The sequence below is a fragment of the Sciurus carolinensis genome, chromosome 14, assembly GCF_902686445.1.
Source record: "Sciurus carolinensis chromosome 14, mSciCar1.2, whole genome shotgun sequence".
NCBI lineage: Eukaryota > Metazoa > Chordata > Mammalia > Rodentia > Sciuridae > Sciurus > Sciurus carolinensis.
In genome coordinates, this window is record NC_062226.1 from 21,240,114 (window position 1) to 21,260,529 (window position 20,416).

Below are 20,416 nucleotides of genomic sequence, written 5' to 3' on the forward strand. Positions count from 1 at the left end.
CATACCTATAATTTCAGCAACTCAGGAGGCTGAGATAGGAGGATTTCAAGTTTCAGGTCAGTCTCAGCAACTTAGTGATATCCTGTCTCAAAATAAAAAATAAAAAGGGCTGGAAATGTAGCTCAGTGGTAAAGTTCCTGGGTTAAAACCCCAGTACACAAACAAACAAACTAAAAAAGTACTTCAAAACTGTAACTAGTTAGTATCACTGCTTTGGAGCAGCAACTGGAAGGGAATATGGGAAAAAGTGACTTATGGAGAAAAATTTTGCCAGTTTCCTTTATAGCTATAATAATGCCTACACAAAAGAAAAAAGCGAAAGAGGAAAAGAAAGAAGAACCAACTAAGCAATATAAAAAAAAGGTGTTTTTTTTTTTTTGTGATGAGCTTTTTTATGGTACATTTCCTTTCCAAAGTGATAGTTCATTAGCCCCTTAATAGTGAAATGTGTGTATTACCTGTATTAACCAAGAAGATGCCCTTCCATTGCTACCCTCTACAAACTTCATTACTAGAGGCAGAGCCAAAAAGGAGGTTTGAATCCATTCTAGGATGGATGTCAGAGAGAGGGCATCTACGCTCTTCTGGGTACCAGAAAACAAGGTAACTGGAAATTAAAATAAGGGACTAAGCGCAGGGAGTGGGAGAAGGGAGAAGAGTCTGGGAGGAGACTCTGGAAGGGCAGGCTGAAGACATAAGCAAGATAACCAGGCCAGGGTCAGTGCTACAGTCACTCATAGGAGCAAGATTCCAACCTCCTGGCTGTCTGAAATTTCTGAAATACTGCAGTTCATCACACAGAGGTAAAAGGTGTGTCTGAAGTGTTCCACCATCTGAGAGTCCCATGAACCCAAGGATAAGCAGCTACCACATAGGAGTAAGTCATTTCCTATTCGGGTTCTTGGTTGGGTGAGAACAGTGAGGACAACATGATGGGCAGGAAAGTGAAAGGGGTATGTGGAGTCTGCAAAAGCTCAGAAAGGTTAACAATGCTCTGCCAAGAGGGAGATCCTGGGGAACTGGGCAGGGAGGCATAAGGATCTTCATGAAAATATTTATTTTTAATAGTTTGAAAAAAACTGCTTTATAGGAAAAAGAAAGATTCAGGTATAAAAGTATTACATCACTTTTCCAAAACCTGACAGAGCTAGTTTGGAGCCATGTAACAGTGAATGCCTGGTTAGCTTCCATCTGACTTCAGTTACAATCTGCACAACAGTCCCTTATAAGGTTCTGAACTTTTCAAAGGGTTTGATTTGCTTGTTTTAACACTGTTAGATCTCAATTACTGATGATGACAAACTTTCTATAATAGAAAATGATTACAACAGAACAAAACAAAACTTTTCTGAAAGAAAACTCAAGTGGTTTCACTGGTTAATTTTGTTACTTCAGGAAGAAACTAAAAAATTATACAAGTATTTTCAAAAGAGAGGAAGAGGGAGCACTACTCAAGGTATTTGAGGAGATCAACGTAATCCTTATACCAAAACCAGCTGACAAAGCCTTTACAATAAAGAAAATATTCATAAAGAATATTGATATAAAAATGTTACATTAGCAAACTGAACCCAAAATGTTCATATGGGTAATACACTGGTTTTTTAAAAAATTTTTATTTGTTCTTTCTAGTTATACATGACAGGTGAATATATTTTGACATGTGATACATAAATGGGGTATAACTTCCCATTTTTGTGGTTGTACGAGATATGGAGTTACACTGGTTGTGTATTCACATATGAACATAATAGGAAAGTCATGTACCACTCATTCTATAGTCTTTCCCATTCCCATCCCCTTCTTTTCCAATTCCTCCCCCCACTTTTAATTCGGTGAACCTCCATCCCCCACCCCCACCCCCACCTATTGTGAGTTAGCATCCGAATGTGAGAGAGAACATTCAGCCTTTGGTATTTTGGGGACTGGCTTATTTCACTTAGCATGATAGTCTTCTTGTTTTACACATTTACCAGCTAATGCCATAATTTCATTCTTCTTTATGGGTAATAGTCCATTCTGTATATGTTAGGTTATATATTATGACCACATAAACTTATCCCAAGAATACAAGGCTGAATGTTCAAAAATCAATGTAATTCAATGTGTTAACAGTCCATGGAAGAAAAACCACAAGGTCATTTTAATAAATAAAGAAAAAAACGCAATATTCATTTATGATAAAAACACTTAGCAAACTGTTAATAAGGCAATATCCCAGACAGACAAATGGGCACTTATGAAAAATGCATTTAATATTATATTTAATGTAAAAGACTGAATTATTTCTAAGATTAGGAATAAGTAAAAAATGTTCACCTGTAACACTTCTACTCAACATTGTATTAGAAGTCCTAGCCACTGAAAAAATAATAGGACAGAGGGAGGAGGGAAGGGAAGGGAGAGGAGAGACAGGAGGAAGAAGAAAAATAAAAGGTAGAAAAATTAGAAGAGAAGAAATAAAACTGTTCCTATTTGTGGAAGGTAAGGCAGTTTAGGTAGAAACCAAGGAGAACTCAAAAGGTAACTGTTAGAACTCATAGCTGGAGGAGTGATATTGGCCAAATTATAACAATATTGTGTACCGTGTGCATGTATGGATATGTAACAACAAACTCCATTAGTATGTTCAACTATAATGTACCAATATAAAAATATGGGAAAAAGAGAACTTGTTGAATTCTGCAAAGTAGTAGGAAATAATTAATATTGAAAAATCAATCCTCTATATGCTAGCTAGTAAAATACTAGAAAATTAAAATTTTTAAAAATACTTAGAGTAGTTCCACTAATGCCAAAATATACAAAATACCTAGAAATAATTCTAACAAAAGATGTCAATGACTTCTATATCAAAAATCACAAATGAAAGAAATTAAACGTGATATAAATAGATATACTCTATTATTGAAGAGTCAGCATTGTAAGGTTGGTATTATTCCCTAACTGAACTGTGGATTCCAATCATGAAGGACTTGCAGGTCATACAAAATAATTTGAACTTTGTTATATAACAGAGTTAATAAAGTATATGGTTGTAAGGAAGAAGGTAACTGTGGAATCATCCTGATTATAATTGGAAGAAAGAAGGACTTGAGAGGAGAATCTAGTTTGGAAATTTGATACAGCAGTTCCGGTAAGGTATAATAGTAACCTGCCTTGAAAAGCAGCAGATGGATGGAAAGAGCACAGAATCTGAAAACTAAGATGATGATGGAAGACTGGATATGGGAGGTGGAAGAAGGAAGAAGTTGTGCTGCAGCTCACCATCTCTTTGGCAAATTGACCCAGTGTATGTCCGTACTTCAAGTATGCATTCATGTCATACAAACTAGGTACGCCTTTGCCAAGAAAACAATCGATTTTTAAAATAATTTTTGGTGAGGTTTCTACTGTCATGGAAAAAAGCTGCCTTAGTTAATTTGATACTGATATTATATAAAATGCTTTAATAATTTCAATGCTTCTAAAGTCTTCCTTTCATAAATACCTCAAAATTCTCAACTCTTCCTATTATTTATGTTCATAATTTCTACATATATACTGAGTTTTTATTATATACTGTCAGAAAAGGATTAACAGTAATTATAATGGCATTCCATTCATTCAAATTGTTCTAATAGCAACATTACTCAATCACATTTAAAAGTGGTATTCCCATCAATGGGCATGATTTGACATGATGATTCATGCTTTACAGTTCACTCAAAGAAAACTAGTAAATAGAAAATCTAAAACCTCTGTCTCAAAGTGAATTATAAAACATATACATATATGTATATTTAGTTTTAGATGGACACAATACCTTTATTTATTTTTACGCAGTACTGAGGATCAAACCCAGTGCCTTACACACACTAGGCAAGAACTCTACCACTAAGTTACAACCCCAGCCCATGATAAAATATTTTAAATTGCCTTTAAGTTTATAAAGCTTTAAGTCAGGTGTGGTGGCACACACCTGTTATCCCAGCAACTGAGGAGGCTGAGGCAGGAGGATCGAAAGTTCAAAGCCAGCCTCAGCAGTAGTAAGGCTCTGTCTTGAAAAAGAAAATTAGAAAGGGGGGGGGGCGAGGCTGGGGATGTAGTCCAGTGGTTAAGCACCCCTAGGTTCAATTCCTATCTCCCCCACCCCCCAAAAATTAGCTTCATTATCTTGATGGCATTTCCCAAGATGTAACAGGGTCTATAATAAAGAATCTGTTGCTGGGTGAATGCCTGTAATCCCAGATACCACGATCACCTGCCCTATGGTGGTGCCATGCCTCAGCGTTATTTGTTCCCAACTCTCCAACACTCCAGTCTCTCATGGGGTCTTAGGAGTGTCCGTGGTGACTAAAACTACAAATGAATTCATATACTAAAATGAGACACTCCTTCAAAATGCTGCCTGCAGAGGAGAAAATATCAGCAATCATACCTCGCACCTCCAAATCAGCCTGCTGCCCTGATTTTGGGATAGTCTGTATTCTTTCTGGGAAAACTCATCCATTAATTTTTCTGGAAGTTGTGAAAGAAGAAGACTTTCCTTGGCTTGTTGGGTGCTCAGCATTAATTAGATTCCTTCCTTTCTCTTTTTTTCTCTCTCTCCTTGTAGTAAGGGTTGAACTCAGGGCACTTTACCACTGAGCAACTTTCTCAGTTCTTTTTATTTTTAGGCTAAGTTGCTGAGGTGGGGCTCAAACTTGAGATCCCCCTGCCTCAGCCTCCTGAGTCACTGGGATTACAGGCATACCAATCAGCTTTCAGAGTAATCTGAACCATCTTCTTTCCATTCTTCCTGTTTTTGAGTGTGTCAAGGTGCCCCCCCCCCCCCCGCCCCCGCCCCGCCCCCGCCCCGCCTTAGTTGGCATTTCACTTGGTTTTAAGAGATGAGTAAAACTAGCTGGAGATGGTTGAACACACCTATAATCCTTCCACCTTGAGGCAGGAGGATCACAAATTCAAACCCGGCCTCAGGGTTGGAGTTGAAGTTCAATGGTAGAGCGCTTGCATAGGAGGGGTGAGGCCTTGGGTTCTGTCCTCAGCACCACATAAAAACAAATAAATAAAGGTTAAATTCTTTAAAAAAAAAAAAAAAAAAAAAAGCAAGCAAGCAAACAACAACAACAAAGTCAGTTCAGCAACTCAATAAGGCCCTAAGCAACTGATTGCGACCATGTCTCTAAATAAAATATAAAAAAGGGCTGGGGATGTGGCTCAGTGGTTAAGCGCCCCTGGGTTCAATTCCCTGTACCAAAAAGAAAAGAAAAAGAAAAGAGTGCAACTTTTGACTAGGAGCCAATGAACAAATAGACTGCCACTTGCAACAATCAGGGTGTGCCCTGAAATCACCTATGGTTCTGATTAGAAAGTAGAGGATCAGCTTCTAGCTCAACCTTGGAGGTCCTGATGCATTAACCAGAGACTGGGTGTGGGAATCTGTTTTTTTTTTTTTTTTTTTGGGTGCTGGGGATTGAACCCAGGGCCTTGTGCTTACAAGGCAAGCACTCTACCGACTGAGCTATCTCCCCAGCCCCGGGAATCTGTGTTTTTATCAAGTGTTTGTAGTCAGTTTTAGTCTGCATGTGAGAACTATGAATCTACATGACTTTTAATGATGTGTATGCTATAATTGACCAAACTTTTACTTTTGGACACTTTGCTTAGTTTGATTCCAATTTTCATTAATATAATAACTACAATTAACATCTTTTTATATTAACCTTTTTAAATACTTCTGTGTCATTCTGATAAACACCTAAATACATAATCAAAAGCAGAACTTTATTCTTTTAGTCAAATTGTCTTTAGGGTAGGATCTATCAGATTGCTCCCATGTATAGTACATGAGAGTGTCTACTTCCTTATCTTCTGCCTAGATAGTATTACTTTTCTTAAATTTTTGATAATTTTAGAGGTGAAATGACAGCTTAGTGTTTATTAATGGCATTTTATAACTATAAAATTACTTAGTCATTCAATACACATTTCCTGATAATTTACCAGGTCATTATGAATAATCTATGCAAATCCAACATGGTTCTTACTTATATAGACAAGTATTACTACAACTAATCCTAATAAATGATACTTACTATCAAAATTGTGGTAAGTGGCACTTCTAAAAAGAGACCTATTTTAAAATGTTGGTGAGGACTCCCCTGAGAATGGAAGTTAACAATAAAGATAAAGATAATGATAAGAGCATATACTGATAGCACTCACCAAAAGCCAGCTCTAGTCTAAGTACATCAGATACAGTAATGCATTGACCTTTATGAGGAAGTGTAGTTTTCTCCATTTTACAGGTAAGAAAGCTGATACTTTTCCACAGTCATGTAGCTAGCAAATAAAGGAGAATTCAAACCCAAGTGATCTGCCCCAGTGCCAGTCTACTAACTTCCATGTCACCACCTCTCTGGTGATGCTCCTGAACCCTGTGCCACTCCAGGCCCAGTGCTGCACTGCTTGAAAGAGGTGGCACATGAGCCCCAAGTCCTCATGGGACAGACACCCCCCGCCCCTGCTTCTACAACTGTAGCCAAGGCACAATCCCAATACACCTGACTTAAGTGCTGGGGAGGGAGGGGCAGGGGCAGGGGCAGTATGAGGATTTTCCTTGTTTGAAACTGGTAAAAACAAATGCACCTATGTTAATGATTTCCTGCCCACCATCCTTGTGTTATAACACATGTGAACATTATTCTGTTTCATGAGTATGTGGGATAAAAATTGAACAAATAAACCATAGATCTCAATAACATAATCAATAATTTAGACTAATGGACATTTATAGAATATACCATCCAACCAAGAGCGAATACACTTTCTTCTCAGCAGCACATGGATCCTTCTCTAAAATAAACCATATATTATGCCACAAAGCTAATGTTAGCAAATACAAGAAGATAGAGACACTACCTTGTATTCTATCAGATCATAATGGATTGAAGTTAGAAATAAATGAAAGAGTAAAAAACAGAAACTACTCCAACACCTGGAGATTAAACAATATGCTATTATATGATGAATGGATAACAGAAGATATTAGGAAGGAAATTAAAAAATTCTTAGAGGTAAATGAGAACAAAGAAACATCATATCAAAATCTCTGGGACACTATGAAAGCAGTACGTAGAGGAAAATTTATTTCATGGAGCGCATTCAATAAAAGAAGTAAAACTCAACAAATAAACGACCTAACACTACAGCTCAAAGACCTAGAAAAAGAAGAACAGACCAACACCAAAAGTAGTAGAAGAAAGGAAATAGTTAAACTCAGAGCTGAAATCAACGAAATTGAAACAAAAGAAACAATACAAAAAATTGACAAAATAAATAGTTGGTTCTTCAAAAAAATAAACAAAATTGATAAACCTTTAGCCACACTAACAAAGAGAAGACAAGAGAAAACCCAAATCACCAAAATTCGGAATGAACAAGGAAATATCACAACAGACACGATCGAAATACAAAACATAATTAGAAGCTATTTTGAAAATCTATACTCCAACAAAATAGAAAATTTTGAAGATATCAACAACTTTCTAGAGACATATGAATTGCCTAAACTAAATGAGGAGGACATACACAATTTAAATAGACCAATTTCAAGTAATGAAATAGAAGAAGTCATCAAAAGCCTACCAACAAAGAAAAGTCCAGGACCTGATGGGTTCTCCGCCGAGTTCTACAAAACCTTTAAAGAAGAGCTCATTCCAATACTTTTCAAAGTATTCCATGAAATAGAAGAGGAGGGAACTCTCCCAAACTCATTCTATGAAACCAATATCACCCTGATACCTAAACTAGACAGAGACACATCGAGGAAAGAAAATTTTAGACCAATATCCTTAATGAACATCGACGCAAAAATTCTGAACAAAATTTTAGCAAATCGCATACAAAAACATATTAAAAAGATAGTGCACCATGATCAAGTGGGTTTCATCCCAGGGACGCAAGGTTGGTTCAACATCAGGAAATCAATAAAGGTAATTCACCATATCAACAGACTTAAAGTCAAGAATCACATGATTATTTCGATAGATGCAGAAAAAGCATTTGATAAAATACAGCACCCCTTCATGCTCAAAACACTAGAAAAAATAGGGATAGTGGGACATTCCTTAACATTGTAAAGGCCATCTACGCTAAGCCCATGGCTAATATCATTCCAAATGGTGAAAAACTGAAAGCATTCCCCCTAAAATCTGGAACAAGGCAGGGATGCCCTCTTTCACCACTCCTATTCAATATCATCCTTGAAACTCTAGCCAGAGCAATTAGACAGACCAAAGAAATTAAAGGGATACGAATAGGAAAAGAAGAACTCAAACTATCCCTATTTGCTGATGATATGATTATATACTTAGAGGAACCAGGAAATTCCACCAGAAAACTTTTAGAACTCATAAGTGAATTCAGTAAAGTAGCAGGATAGAAGATCAATGCACATAAATCTAAGGCATTTTTATACATAAGTGATGAATCTTTGGAAAGAATAATTAGGAAAACTACCCCATTCACCATAGCCTCGAAAAAAATAAAATACTTGGGAATCAATCTCACAAAAGAGGTGAAAGACCTCTACAATGAGAACTATAGAACACTAAAGAAAGAAATTAAAGAAAACCTTAGAAGATGGAAAGATCTCCCATGTTCTTGGATAGGAAGAATTAATATTGTCAAAATGACCATACTACCAAAAGTGCTATACAGATTCAATGCAATTCCAATTAAAATCCCAATGATGTACCTTACAGAAATAGAGCAAGCAATTATGGAATTCATCTGGAATAATAAGAAACCCAGAATAGCTAAAGCAATCCTTAGCAGAAAGAGTGAAGCAGTGGGTATTGCAATACCAGATCTTCAACTCTACTACAAAGCAATAGTAACAAAAACAGCATGGTATTGGTACCAAAATAGAAAGGTAGATCAATGGTACAGAATAGAGGACACGAACACAAACCCAAATAAATACAATTTTCTCATACTAGACAAAGGGGCCAAAAATATGCAATGGAGAAAAGATAGCCTCTTCAACAAATGGTGCTGGGAGAATTGGAAATTCATATGCAACAGAATGAAACTAAATCCCTATCTCTCACCATGCACGAAACTAAACTCAAAATGGATTAAGGACCTCGGAATCAGACCAGAGACCCTGCATCTTATAGAAGAAAAAGTAGGTCCAGAGCTTCAACATGTTGGCTTAGGACCAGAGTTCCTCAACAGGATTCCCATAGCACAAGAAATAAAAGCAAGAATCAATAACTGGGATAGATTCAAACTAAAAAGCTTTCTCTCAGCAAAGGAAACTATCAGCAATGTGAAGAAAGAGCCTACAGAGTGGGAGAAAATCTTTGCCAATCATACTTCAGATAGAGCACTAATCTCCAGAATCTATAAAGAACTCAAAAAATTCTACACCAAGAATGCAAATAATCCAATCGACAAATGGGCTAAGGAAATGAATAGACACTTTACAGAAGAAGATCTACAAGCAATCAACAAACATATGGAAAAATGTTCAACATCTCTAGTCATAAGAGAAATGCAAATCAAAACCTAAGATTCCATCTCACCCCAATTAGAATGGTGATGATCAAGAATACAAGCAACAACAGGTGTTGGCGAGGATGTGGGGAGAAAGGTACACTCATACATTGCTGGTGGGGCTGCAAATTAGTGCAGCCACTTTGGAAAGCAGTGTGGAGACTCCTTAGAAAACTTGGAATGGAACCACCATTTGACCCAGCTATCCCACTCCTCGGCCTATACCCAAAGGACTTAAAATCAGCATACTACAGAGATACAGCCACATCAATGTTCACAGCTGCTCAGTTCACAATAGCCAGATTGTGGAACCAACCTAGATGTCTTTCAATTGATGAATGGATAAAGAAACTCTGGTATATATATACAATGGAATATTACTCAGCCATAAAGAATGATAAAATTATGGCATTTGCAGGCAAATGGGTGAAATTGGAGAATATCATGCTAAGTGAGATAAGCCAATCTCAAAAAACCAAAGGACGAATGATCTCGCTGATAAGTGGATGATGACACCTAATGGGGGGTGGTGGGGGTTAGTGTTAGGGTTAGAGTTAGGGTTAGGGAGGGGGCAAGAATGGAGGATGGAAGGACTGTATAGAGGGAAAAGAGGGGTGGGCAGGGTGGGGGGGAAGGGAAAAAAATAACAGAATGAATCAAACAACATTACCCTATATAAATTTATGATTACACAAATGGTATGCCTTTACGCCATGTACAGAGAAACAACATGTATCCCATTTGTTTATGATAAAATAAATAAATAAATAAAGTGCTACAACAGTGCCTAGCATAGAAAAAAAAAAATAGAAGACACAGAGACAAACCCATATAAATATGGTTATCTCATATTAGACAAAGGTGCCAAAAATATACATTGGAGAAAAGACAGCGTATTCAACAAATGGTGCTAGGAAAACTGGAAATCCGTATTTAACAAAATGAAATTAAACCTCTATGTCTCACCCTGCACAAAGATCAACTCAAAGTGAATCAAAGACTTTGGCACTAGAACAGAGACCCTGTGCGTAATAGAAGAAAAAGTAGGCCCAAATCTTCATGTCTGCTTAGGACCTGACTTTCTTAACAAGAATCCTAAAGCACAAGAAGTAAAATTAAGAATCAAATGGGATGAATTCAAACTAAAAAGATTCTTCTCAGCAAAGGAAACAATCAATAAAGTGAAGAGAGAGCCTACAGAATGGGAAAAGAATCTTTACCACATGCATCTCAGGTATATCCAGGATATATATCCAGTCTCCAGGATATATAAAGAACTCAAAAAACTCAACACCAAAAAAACCCAAATGATCCAATCAATAAATGGCTAAGGAACTGAACAAGACACTTCACGGAAGAAGAAATACAATCAATCAATAAATATATGAAAAGATGTTCATCATCTCTTTCAATTAGAGGAATGCAAATCAAAATTGCTGTAAGATTTTATCTCACTCCAGTCAGAATGATATCAAGAATACAAGCAGTAAGTGTTGGCGAAGATGTGGGGGAAAAGGTACGCTCATACATCACTGGTGGGACTGCAAATTGGTGCAGCCACTTTGGAAAGCAGTATGGAGATTTCTAAGAAAATTTGGAATGGAACCACCATTTGACCAAGTTATCCCTCTCCTAGGTATATACTCAAAGCACTTAAAATTAGCATACAACAGTAACACAGTCACATCAATGTTTACAGCAGCTTACTTCACTATAGCTAAACTATGGAACCGACCTAGATGCCCTTCAACAGATGAATGGATAAAGAAAATGTGGCACGTATACACAATGGAATATTACTCAGTCTTAAAGAAGAATGAAATTATGGCATTTGGAGGTAAATGGATGAAACTAGAGACTATCATGCTAAGTGAAATAAGCCAATCCCAAAAAACCAAAGGCAGAATGTTTTCTCTGAAAAGCAGATGCTGATCTATAGTGGTGGCTGGCAAGGAAGAATGAAGGAGCTTTGGATTATGCAGAGGGAAGTGAGGGGATGGGTGGGGCAGTGGGGATGGGAAGGACAGTAAAACGAGACAGACATTATTATTCTATATTCATGTATGAAAAAAATTTTTAAAAATGAATAGAGAAGCTTAGGAATAGAAGGTAAGTTAACAGGTAAAATATGACCACTCCAGTACTGGCATTGTTCCTTTTGTTTGTCTTATGGGACACAGGAGAGAAACTGGTCATCTAACCAGTCTGAAATTGCTCAGTATCTCAGGAGCCACATCCAACAGTAATAAGATTATAAAATATATATATAAAAAAAACTTTATTGGTTATACTACAAAGGCTACAACTGCAGATGGAAATCACCAACTGCCAACTCTTTGAAATCTACCCTCCACCACTAGAAAAGAAGCCCTAACTGTGCATTTTCTATCTGTATCTGGCTACCACCTTTCAATTTCTAAGTCAATCAAATTAAAATAAAAATTTCGGACACATACACACACACAAAAAAAAAAAACATTAAAAAGGGCTGGGGATGTAGCTCAGTGGTAAAGCGTTCCTGGATTAAATTCCCAGTACCAAAAAAATAAGAAAGGGAGGGGAGGGGAGGTAAGGGGAAGAGGGGAGGGAGGAAAGAAGAGAGGGAGGGAGGGAGGGAGGGGGAGCAAGGAAGGAAGGAAGGAAGACATTCCAGAAATTTCTGTAAGAAACATTTATTCATTTTGGGCATTCATTTTTATTCAGGAATAAGTAAGTGAACCAAATTCTCTAGCAGGTTACTGGGCCAACATTACTTCCACAAACAAGGTGCAGGGGTCCTTGCTACCTAGACACTTGTTAATCTCCACAGGATTGTGGAGAGAAGGAAAAGTTATCATATACAAAAATATTCACCAAAGAGTTTTGAAACCAGATTTCTGAGTTTTGAAAACATCGGACTACATAAAAGTAGGATGGATATAAAACAAAACTTACAAAGTTTGCCAAAGATGTAGAATGGGAACAAGTTGTTGAAAAATGCTAGCAAATTGTATACTAATATGCAAAGTCATTTTAACAAATGACTGTCCGGCAGAGTTAGGAAAGACAGCAATTAGACCAAGTAACATTATGGAGCATTCTCAAGGGTGAGACTTCAAAAGAATTCTCTTTCTAAGAACTAAGAGAGGCCCTTAGGAAAACCAAAGAAGCCAAAGAATATTTCTGCAAAATTCTCTCTTCTTGACCTGGCTGAGTGAAACGTAACTAGTGAAGGACACTGCATGATTACATAATTCTTTTTTTTTTTTTTTTTTTTAATTTATTTATTTTTTTTACGTTTACATAGGGTAATGATGTTATGATTACATAATTCTTAACATAATTTTGTCAAAAAAACCATATCCCTAAAATGAGCACTCAAGACACTTCTTATTCATTCTAAGGATTAACACAATTTTGATTGTAAATATAAAACTTCTGTAAACTTTTCATAATTTTAAGTTTAAAGTCTATGCAGAATCAACATTAAAAAGGAATAAAATTCTGATACACTCTACGACATGGAGTAAACTTAAAGACATACTGAGTAAAACAAGCTAGATACAAAAGGACAAATATGGTATGATTCTACTTATGTGATATTCCTATAATAACAAATTCAAGAAGAAAGTAGAATTCAAATTCAAAGAGACAAAGTTACATGGCGGAAACAGGAATAGAGTTTTTTTTTTTTTTAATGGGCACACTAGATATTCAGTTTGGGGATGATAAAAAGCTTTGAAGATGGATTATGGCGATGGTTATTTAACAGTGTGAACGTACTTGGTGCTAACAAACTATGTACAAAACGTATTTAAATGGTAACCTTTTTGTTGTGTACATTTTACCATAATTGAACAAATTTACAGTAAAACAGTGATAACATGCAATTTCCTTACCTCTAAAAAAAAAGGGGGGGGGAACTGGGCAACAAAGGGTTAATTCAACAGACCAGGGTTATTCGAAGCAGCAGCAGCATTGGCCCTGGACAGGCTCCTGGGAGAAAATCTCCAAATTCATGGAATATATTGCCTGATCAGTGTTTTTGTCAGCTGAAGCCTACAATCAAATACATCAGTTTGACCACTGACTGAGTGGCTAAGTTGGTTGTGGGGGTCCTCTCTGCCATCTAGGGTTCAAGTCCCTGTTTGGGAGCCAAATGTGGGTGGGGGTCCTCTCTGCCACATCCTGCGTGAAGGAAAAAAAGGTTAACTGCCTGAAGAGGATGTTGGTGGTTTTTCTATTACCCATAAATCTTATCTACTCAATAAACACAAAAATACTCTCTTTATGAGAGGGGGCGTGATGGGTGTGGCCATACCAGCTCTGGCCTCTTACAACAACATGGAGTAGCCCAACTCTCCTTTATCTATAATATACAGGTAAAGGGGCAAGGACTGGGAGGAGCTGCTTCTGTGTTGGACAAGATAGGGTGGAGTCAGAGGAACTATTCTCTTAGGGGGAAAATTCCAGAAGGAGACAGGGAACCACTCCTCAGCAGCGCCACAGTTCCTAAAAGCCAGACCTCTGAGTCCCATGGCTCAGCCTCATCTGATTCTGCTCCATGAGGATGGCTTCCCACAGGTGGGCACAGAGGTATTGCTGCTGACATGACCAACAAAAGCTCCAGACACCACAGCTCAGGAGAGCTCCTCTGGTTGGCCTTCATGTTTTGTCATGCACTGTTGCTAGAAGAATTAAGTGCATTCTTGTGCGACACCCCTGGTGAGTACACCTAGAACCTTACATCTGGTTTCCCCTGGCCTTCAACCTCTGCCTTTTTCCCCTTTGCTGATTTCAATTGGTACTCTTTCACTGTAAGAAGTGGTAGCCATGATTTTAACAGCTTTCTGAGTTCTGTGAGTCCTTCTCCATTGAGCATGGGGTAGACCTGGGGAAACCCGGACAGCAATCCCAACCAAGTCTCCTCACTATCCACTATAAATTTTTTTGTCCTTACTCTACATGGATTCATTTTACAAGTCCTTTCAGTATCAGCTATCTACAGATAACAAATACCTCCCTTATGTAGTTTTATCTATTATCCTTGAGAGATGAGTAACCAAAAGTTCAAATTTGCCAGAATAGTGCTTTAGCATGGGTATCTGCTGATAAACTCACAGACTGGTTACTAGTAACAATGCACTAGAGTACCTAAACTGTTTACTGGCAGAATATTCACCTTAATGTGAATTTAGGTTTTGGCTACAATGACAGCATTATCTAGCAAAGGCTCTGTTAAGTTAGTTTTTCATCACTGTGACAAAATACCTGAGAAAATCAACTTAGGAAAGATTTATTTTGGCTGAAGATTTTAGTCTATGGTTATTTGGCTCCATTCAAAATACCTGAGAATGTCAACTTAGGAAAGATTTATTCTGGCTCAAGAATTTAGCCTATGATTATTTGGCTCCATTGTTTCTGGGTCTGTGGTGAGAGAGATGTCATGACAAAAGGGTAAAGCTATTCACTTCAGGACAATCAGAAAGCAGAGAGAAAGAGAGAGGAAGGGACTGGGGCACTATGTAATCATCATGGGCATACCCCCAGTGAACTACTTCCTCTAATTAGGACGTCTACAGTTTCTACCACCTCCCAACAATGCCATCAAGTCAGGATTCCATCAAAGGACTAATTCACTTGATGAGGTTACAGCCCTAAGATCCAATTACTTCCCCAAAGCCCACTTCTGAACATTGCTGCACTGGGGACCACGCCTTCAGTGCATGAGTGTTTGGGGGATGTTTCAAATTCAAATCACAATGGGCTCCAAGTGGTCAGAGGTAAAACATTCCAATTTATCAACATGGCTTTCAAGTCTTTGGATTTGAGGTCTGCCAGGTTTAGCTAAGCTGAAACACAGAGTTCTAGCCACCGTAAACTCATTCTAGTTTACCAATTTACTGTATCTCTACTCCAGATCTTTGCAAATGCTGCCGTTTTTTGCCACACTAAATATTTTTCTACTCAATCTTTACAACTTAACTTATAGGATGGTTTTTCGCTCTTGGCACTACTGACATTATGGGCAGCATAACACTTTGTTGTGGGGGACTGTCCAGTGCACTGCAGGATGTTTCACAGCATCCTTCCTAGATGCCAGCGGTACTGCCTCCTCTGGTCAGGACAACCAAAAATGTCTCCAGACAAATGGTTCCCATTTGAGAACCAGTAATTTCGAATAATTTCTGCAACTCTTCCCCATCCCTATCCAAGGCTTGGTTAGGTGATTTTTGCACCCTATAGCCCTTCGTTACCCCACTTAGTGTTTGCTCCTTGAGCACGAGGCCTATAGTTTCACTCGTCACTACGCTCTCAACACCCGGCGGTTTCTAGCACACAATGAGGCCTCAATAAAAACCCGACTAAAGAATAGTGTAGGAAGTACAGGAAGAAAACAAAAATGAGGAAAGACAAAAAGGTAGTAGAATGTTCAGAGTGTAGAGAGAACAGCAAACACTTCATTTGTTTAAGAACAGGATGGAAAATAGCAAGATATGAGTTAAAAATAGGTTGGTTAAAGTAGATTAAGGACCTAGGCATTAGACCAGAGGCCCTGTGCAGTAGAATAAAAAGAAGGCCCAACTCTCCATCATGTTGGCTTAGGAACCAAATTCCTCAAGAAAACTCCTAAAGCACAAGAAGTAAAATCAAGAATCAATAAGTGGGAATGGTATCAAACTAAAAAGCTTCTTCTCAGCAAATGAAACAATCAATAATGTGAAGAGAGAGCCTACAGAGTGGGAGAAAAACCTTTGCCACCTGTACCTCAGACAGAGCATTCATCTCCAGGATAAAAAAAAGAATTCAAAAAATTTATCACTCAAACCCCAAATAACCCAATCAATAAATTGGCAAAGGAACGGAACAGACACTTCACAGAAGAAATATGAATGGTCATCAAATATATGAAAAAATGTTCAACATCTCTAGCAATTAGAGAAATACAAATTAAAACTACACAGAGATTCTGGCACCAGCAAGAATAGCAATTATCAAGAATATAAGTAACAACAGATGTTGGTGAGAATGTGGGGAAAAGGTATACTCATCCACTGCTGGTGGGACTGCAAATTGTTGCAAGTACTTTGGAAAGCAGTATGGAGATTCCTAAGAAAACTTGGAATGGAACCACCATTTGACCCAGTTATTCCTCTCCTAGGCATATACCCAACAGACCTAAAATCAGAATACTATACTTACACAGCCACATCAATGTATAAAGAAGCTCAATTCACAATAGCTAAGTTATGAAACCAACCTAGGTGCCCTTCAACAGATGAATGGATGAAAAAAATGTGATATATATACACAATTACTCAGTCATAAGGAAAAATAAAATTATGACATTTGTTGGAAAATGGATGAAACTTAGAGACTGTCATGCTAAGTGAAATAAGTCAATCCCCCAAAACCAAAATCTGAATGTTCTCTGATATGCAGATGCCAACACACAATGGGTGGGGAGCAGGGGACTGGGAAGAATAGAAGTTCACTGAATTAGACAAAGGGGAATGAAGGGAAGGGAGGGCAGCTGAGAATAGGAAAGACAGTAGGATGAATCAGATGTAACTTTCAATGTTCATATATGAATACATGACCAGTGTAACGCCATATCATGTTCAACCACAAGAATGGGATCCTAATTAGAATAAGTTATACTCCATGCATGTATAACGTCAAAATATTCTACTATCATATACACCTAAAAAGAACAAATTTAAAAATGAAAGAAAGAAAGAAAAATAGGTTGGAAGAGTATAGAGCCTGAATTTTACCAGGAAAGAGAGTGAAAGGAAACAGATGATGTTTGTTACAGTCCTTTTCACAATGCCACTAATGAGTTTATATATTTATAAAGCAATAGAAAGTGTACATTTAGTTACCATCTTGAATGAAAACCTTTTCTTAACATGTCAGATAACACAATATAAATCTGCCATTCAGATATTTGATATTATGCTTACATTTGTCTGCTAGAACTGTCAGAACAAAATGCCAGATTGGTACTGAACAACAGAAATATTTTCTCATAGTTCTGGATGCTGGAGGTCAGCAAGGTGTCAGCAGGGATGGGGTCTTCTAAGGTCTTTCTCCTAAGTTCTTAGATGAACTCAGGTCTTCCAGTTTCTACACGTGGCTTACCATCTGTGTGTGCATAGGCCTTTGTTCAAATTTCCTCTCTTAAATAAGCATACCAGTCATATAGTGGATTAGAGCCTAGCCTAAAGACCTCATTTTAACTTAATTATCTCTTTAAAAACATGAGATCAAAAAAGAAACAAGCAAAAAACTAGTGCTACCCAGAAGGAAGCCCATCCTTCTAATTCATCTCCATGACATGTCACAAGTAAAAAACTCACTCCTGGCAAGTAAGAGCATAAATATCAAGTGTTAAAGGGATGTTTCAAAAGAACGAGAACATTTCCATTTACATATATCTATAAGCTGCTAAGTAAGTGACAAACAGCAAGTAAAAAATGGACCTATCATTTCATACAAAATAAAGTATAAAACATACACACTTTAATAGAGCAACATAGAAGAAATTACACTCTGACTTGGCACGAGTTTCCTTCCAGTCTTTTCTCCATTTTCTCTTAATATTGTTTGAATTTTGATAGCAGAGCAAATATGACTAAGTGAAAAGTCATCATGCAATCAAGAGGTGAGTACAAGTAATGGTGGGGAACTTAGTGTAAAAGACAATGTCCCACAGGGGTCATACTCCAAGAAAACCATCAAGTAACAATTTCTGTGAGCATGTGTGTTTATTATTTTATGCTAAACAAACAGATTGAAGATCCCAAATGAAGGTCAAGAGATCAAAAAACTAAGGATGAAGCTGAAGGATCATGATGATTCTGGAAGATACTACTGGGTTTTTTGTTATTGTTTATGGGGTTTTTTGGACGTAACCCAGGGCCTTAAGCATAGTGGGCAAGCACTCTACCACTGAGCTACATCCCTGGCCCTGGAAAATACTATTTGAATTAACAAAAGCCCTATATCAATAATCCTTGAGGTGTTGTAAAAACCTTGAGGTTAAGAACTTATTACCTTGAACAATTTTTTACTGGTAGGGCACTCTTAATGATTTCAGAAATATTAAATTTAAAAATAAGATTAAATTAGACTGCAACTGGGGAAAACTTCTTTTCCATAATTTTGATGTTTTGATGCTTTTAATAGTGCAGAAGTATCTTATAAAGGACTCCTGGCAAAAATGAGGGCAGCACATCCTCTGGTGCTCCCCTGGTTAGCTGCTTTCTATCAGTCCTTCATATATTGAAAGGCATTGTGTGAAATAGCTATGTCAGAGAGCCTGGCACACACTTAAGGAAAGTAATCACTGCCACAGACCTTTACAGACTGGAGGAGTAGATAACGAAACTCTGACTTTTAGGGTGCTGAACTGGATTCTGCAGCTCCTGTGGGCTGTCCACTAAATGGCTGTGTGACTCCGAGCAGTTCCCTTTGTCAATCTTGATTCATTTATTAATGTATTCAACATCAGTAAGTGAATGCCTATTTTCTTCCAAATTCTGTGCTCAGTTCCAGAGATACAGCATTAAATAAGACAGATGTGGCCACTACTCCCATCATTTGCAGTCTAGCTAGAAATACCTACAGTTGAACAGCAATTATAAAACAGTATGGTTTCAGTCATAGTGAAGAAGTAATTACAACTCCAGGTTGTCCATCAGTAAAATAAAATAAAAGCTGAACAGTAGTCTCTCAGGGCCCTCACAGGCCTTAAATTCATTTCAAGTCTAACAGTATAAAAATGTTTTTAAGTTTTTCAAGTTACTAAAAACTTTTCCTCTAGTTTAGGAAGTAAGGAAGGTTACACAGAAGAAAAAGTCTAAGAAATAAATCTACTACACTGTGGAACTAAGGAGGATCTTAGTGCACAAAGGTCGGGCACATGGAGGAAAAGATGTCTTTACCAGGACAAGAAAGACTACAGGCTTAACATCCACATCCTTTACTGGTAAACAGGCAAAAATCACAACATAAACATCACAGGGAAAATATAAATGACAGGAAAATTACTTCTAATGATTTCATATTTCAGGTAAAACATCTTATAAAAACTATGATAATCAAGAAATAATAAGGCTATTTCCAAGACGGGGTTGAATGGTAAAAATTAGTGATGAAGTTAAGTGTTACAGAATTCTTTATACCAACAAATATTTGATCAAGGTGTTCACAAGATTTGGCCCATTCACCATCTATTTACATTTACGGTTAATTTTTGCTTAGATTAATTATGTGAAGTAAATGGTTACTTCTTTTACACACACACACACACACACAAACACACACTTTAGTTGTAGTTGGACACAATACCTTTATTTTAATGTAGTGCTGAGGATCAAACCCAGGGCCTCACACATGCCAGGCAAGCGTGCCACCATCAAGCCACAACCCCAGCCCAAATGGTTACTTCTGAGTACCTATAAAATGTTAAAAGATTTAATAATATTTAAATGTTTAATTTTTTTTTTTCAAGGGCTATACCGGCAGAGAGAGAGAGAGAGAGAGAGAGAGAGAGAGAGAGAGAGAGAGCACGCGCGCGCGCGCGCGCACGCACGCGTGTGTGTGTGTGTGTGTGTGTGTGTGTGTGTGTGTGTATTGTTTTATTTTAAATAAACTAGGCTGAGCAATTTGGATTGTTGCTGGCCAGAAGCCTTTGAGTAAGCACTGTTCAAGTTGCACTGAGTCTCAATTTGCCCCAGGTGGAAATGGGTCATGAAGAACGCTTGATTTATGAGACGTCAGGGTAGTATATTGTCTGAAGGCTTGGAATTTCTTTCTGAATTACCAAGCCAACATGATGGATTAAGAAGTACATATAGCAAATTGTTTGGCTTCCCACTTTCCCTCC

General features: G+C 37.6%; 1 protein-coding gene across 5 annotated transcripts in view; it reads right to left on the bottom strand.

The window, feature by feature from the left end:
• Positions 1-20,416, bottom strand: part of Kiaa1958 (KIAA1958 ortholog) — a 140,791-nt gene that overhangs the window by 77,241 nt on the left and 43,134 nt on the right. The window contains exon 1 of one of the 5 annotated variants that reach the window (XM_047524317.1): positions 6-61. The exons of the other annotated variants lie outside the window; for them this stretch is intronic. The gene's annotated coding sequence lies outside the window, so the exon portion shown is untranslated. Of the gene's footprint in view, positions 1-5; positions 62-20,416 lie in introns of those variants that run through there. 5 annotated transcript variants of the gene reach the window in all.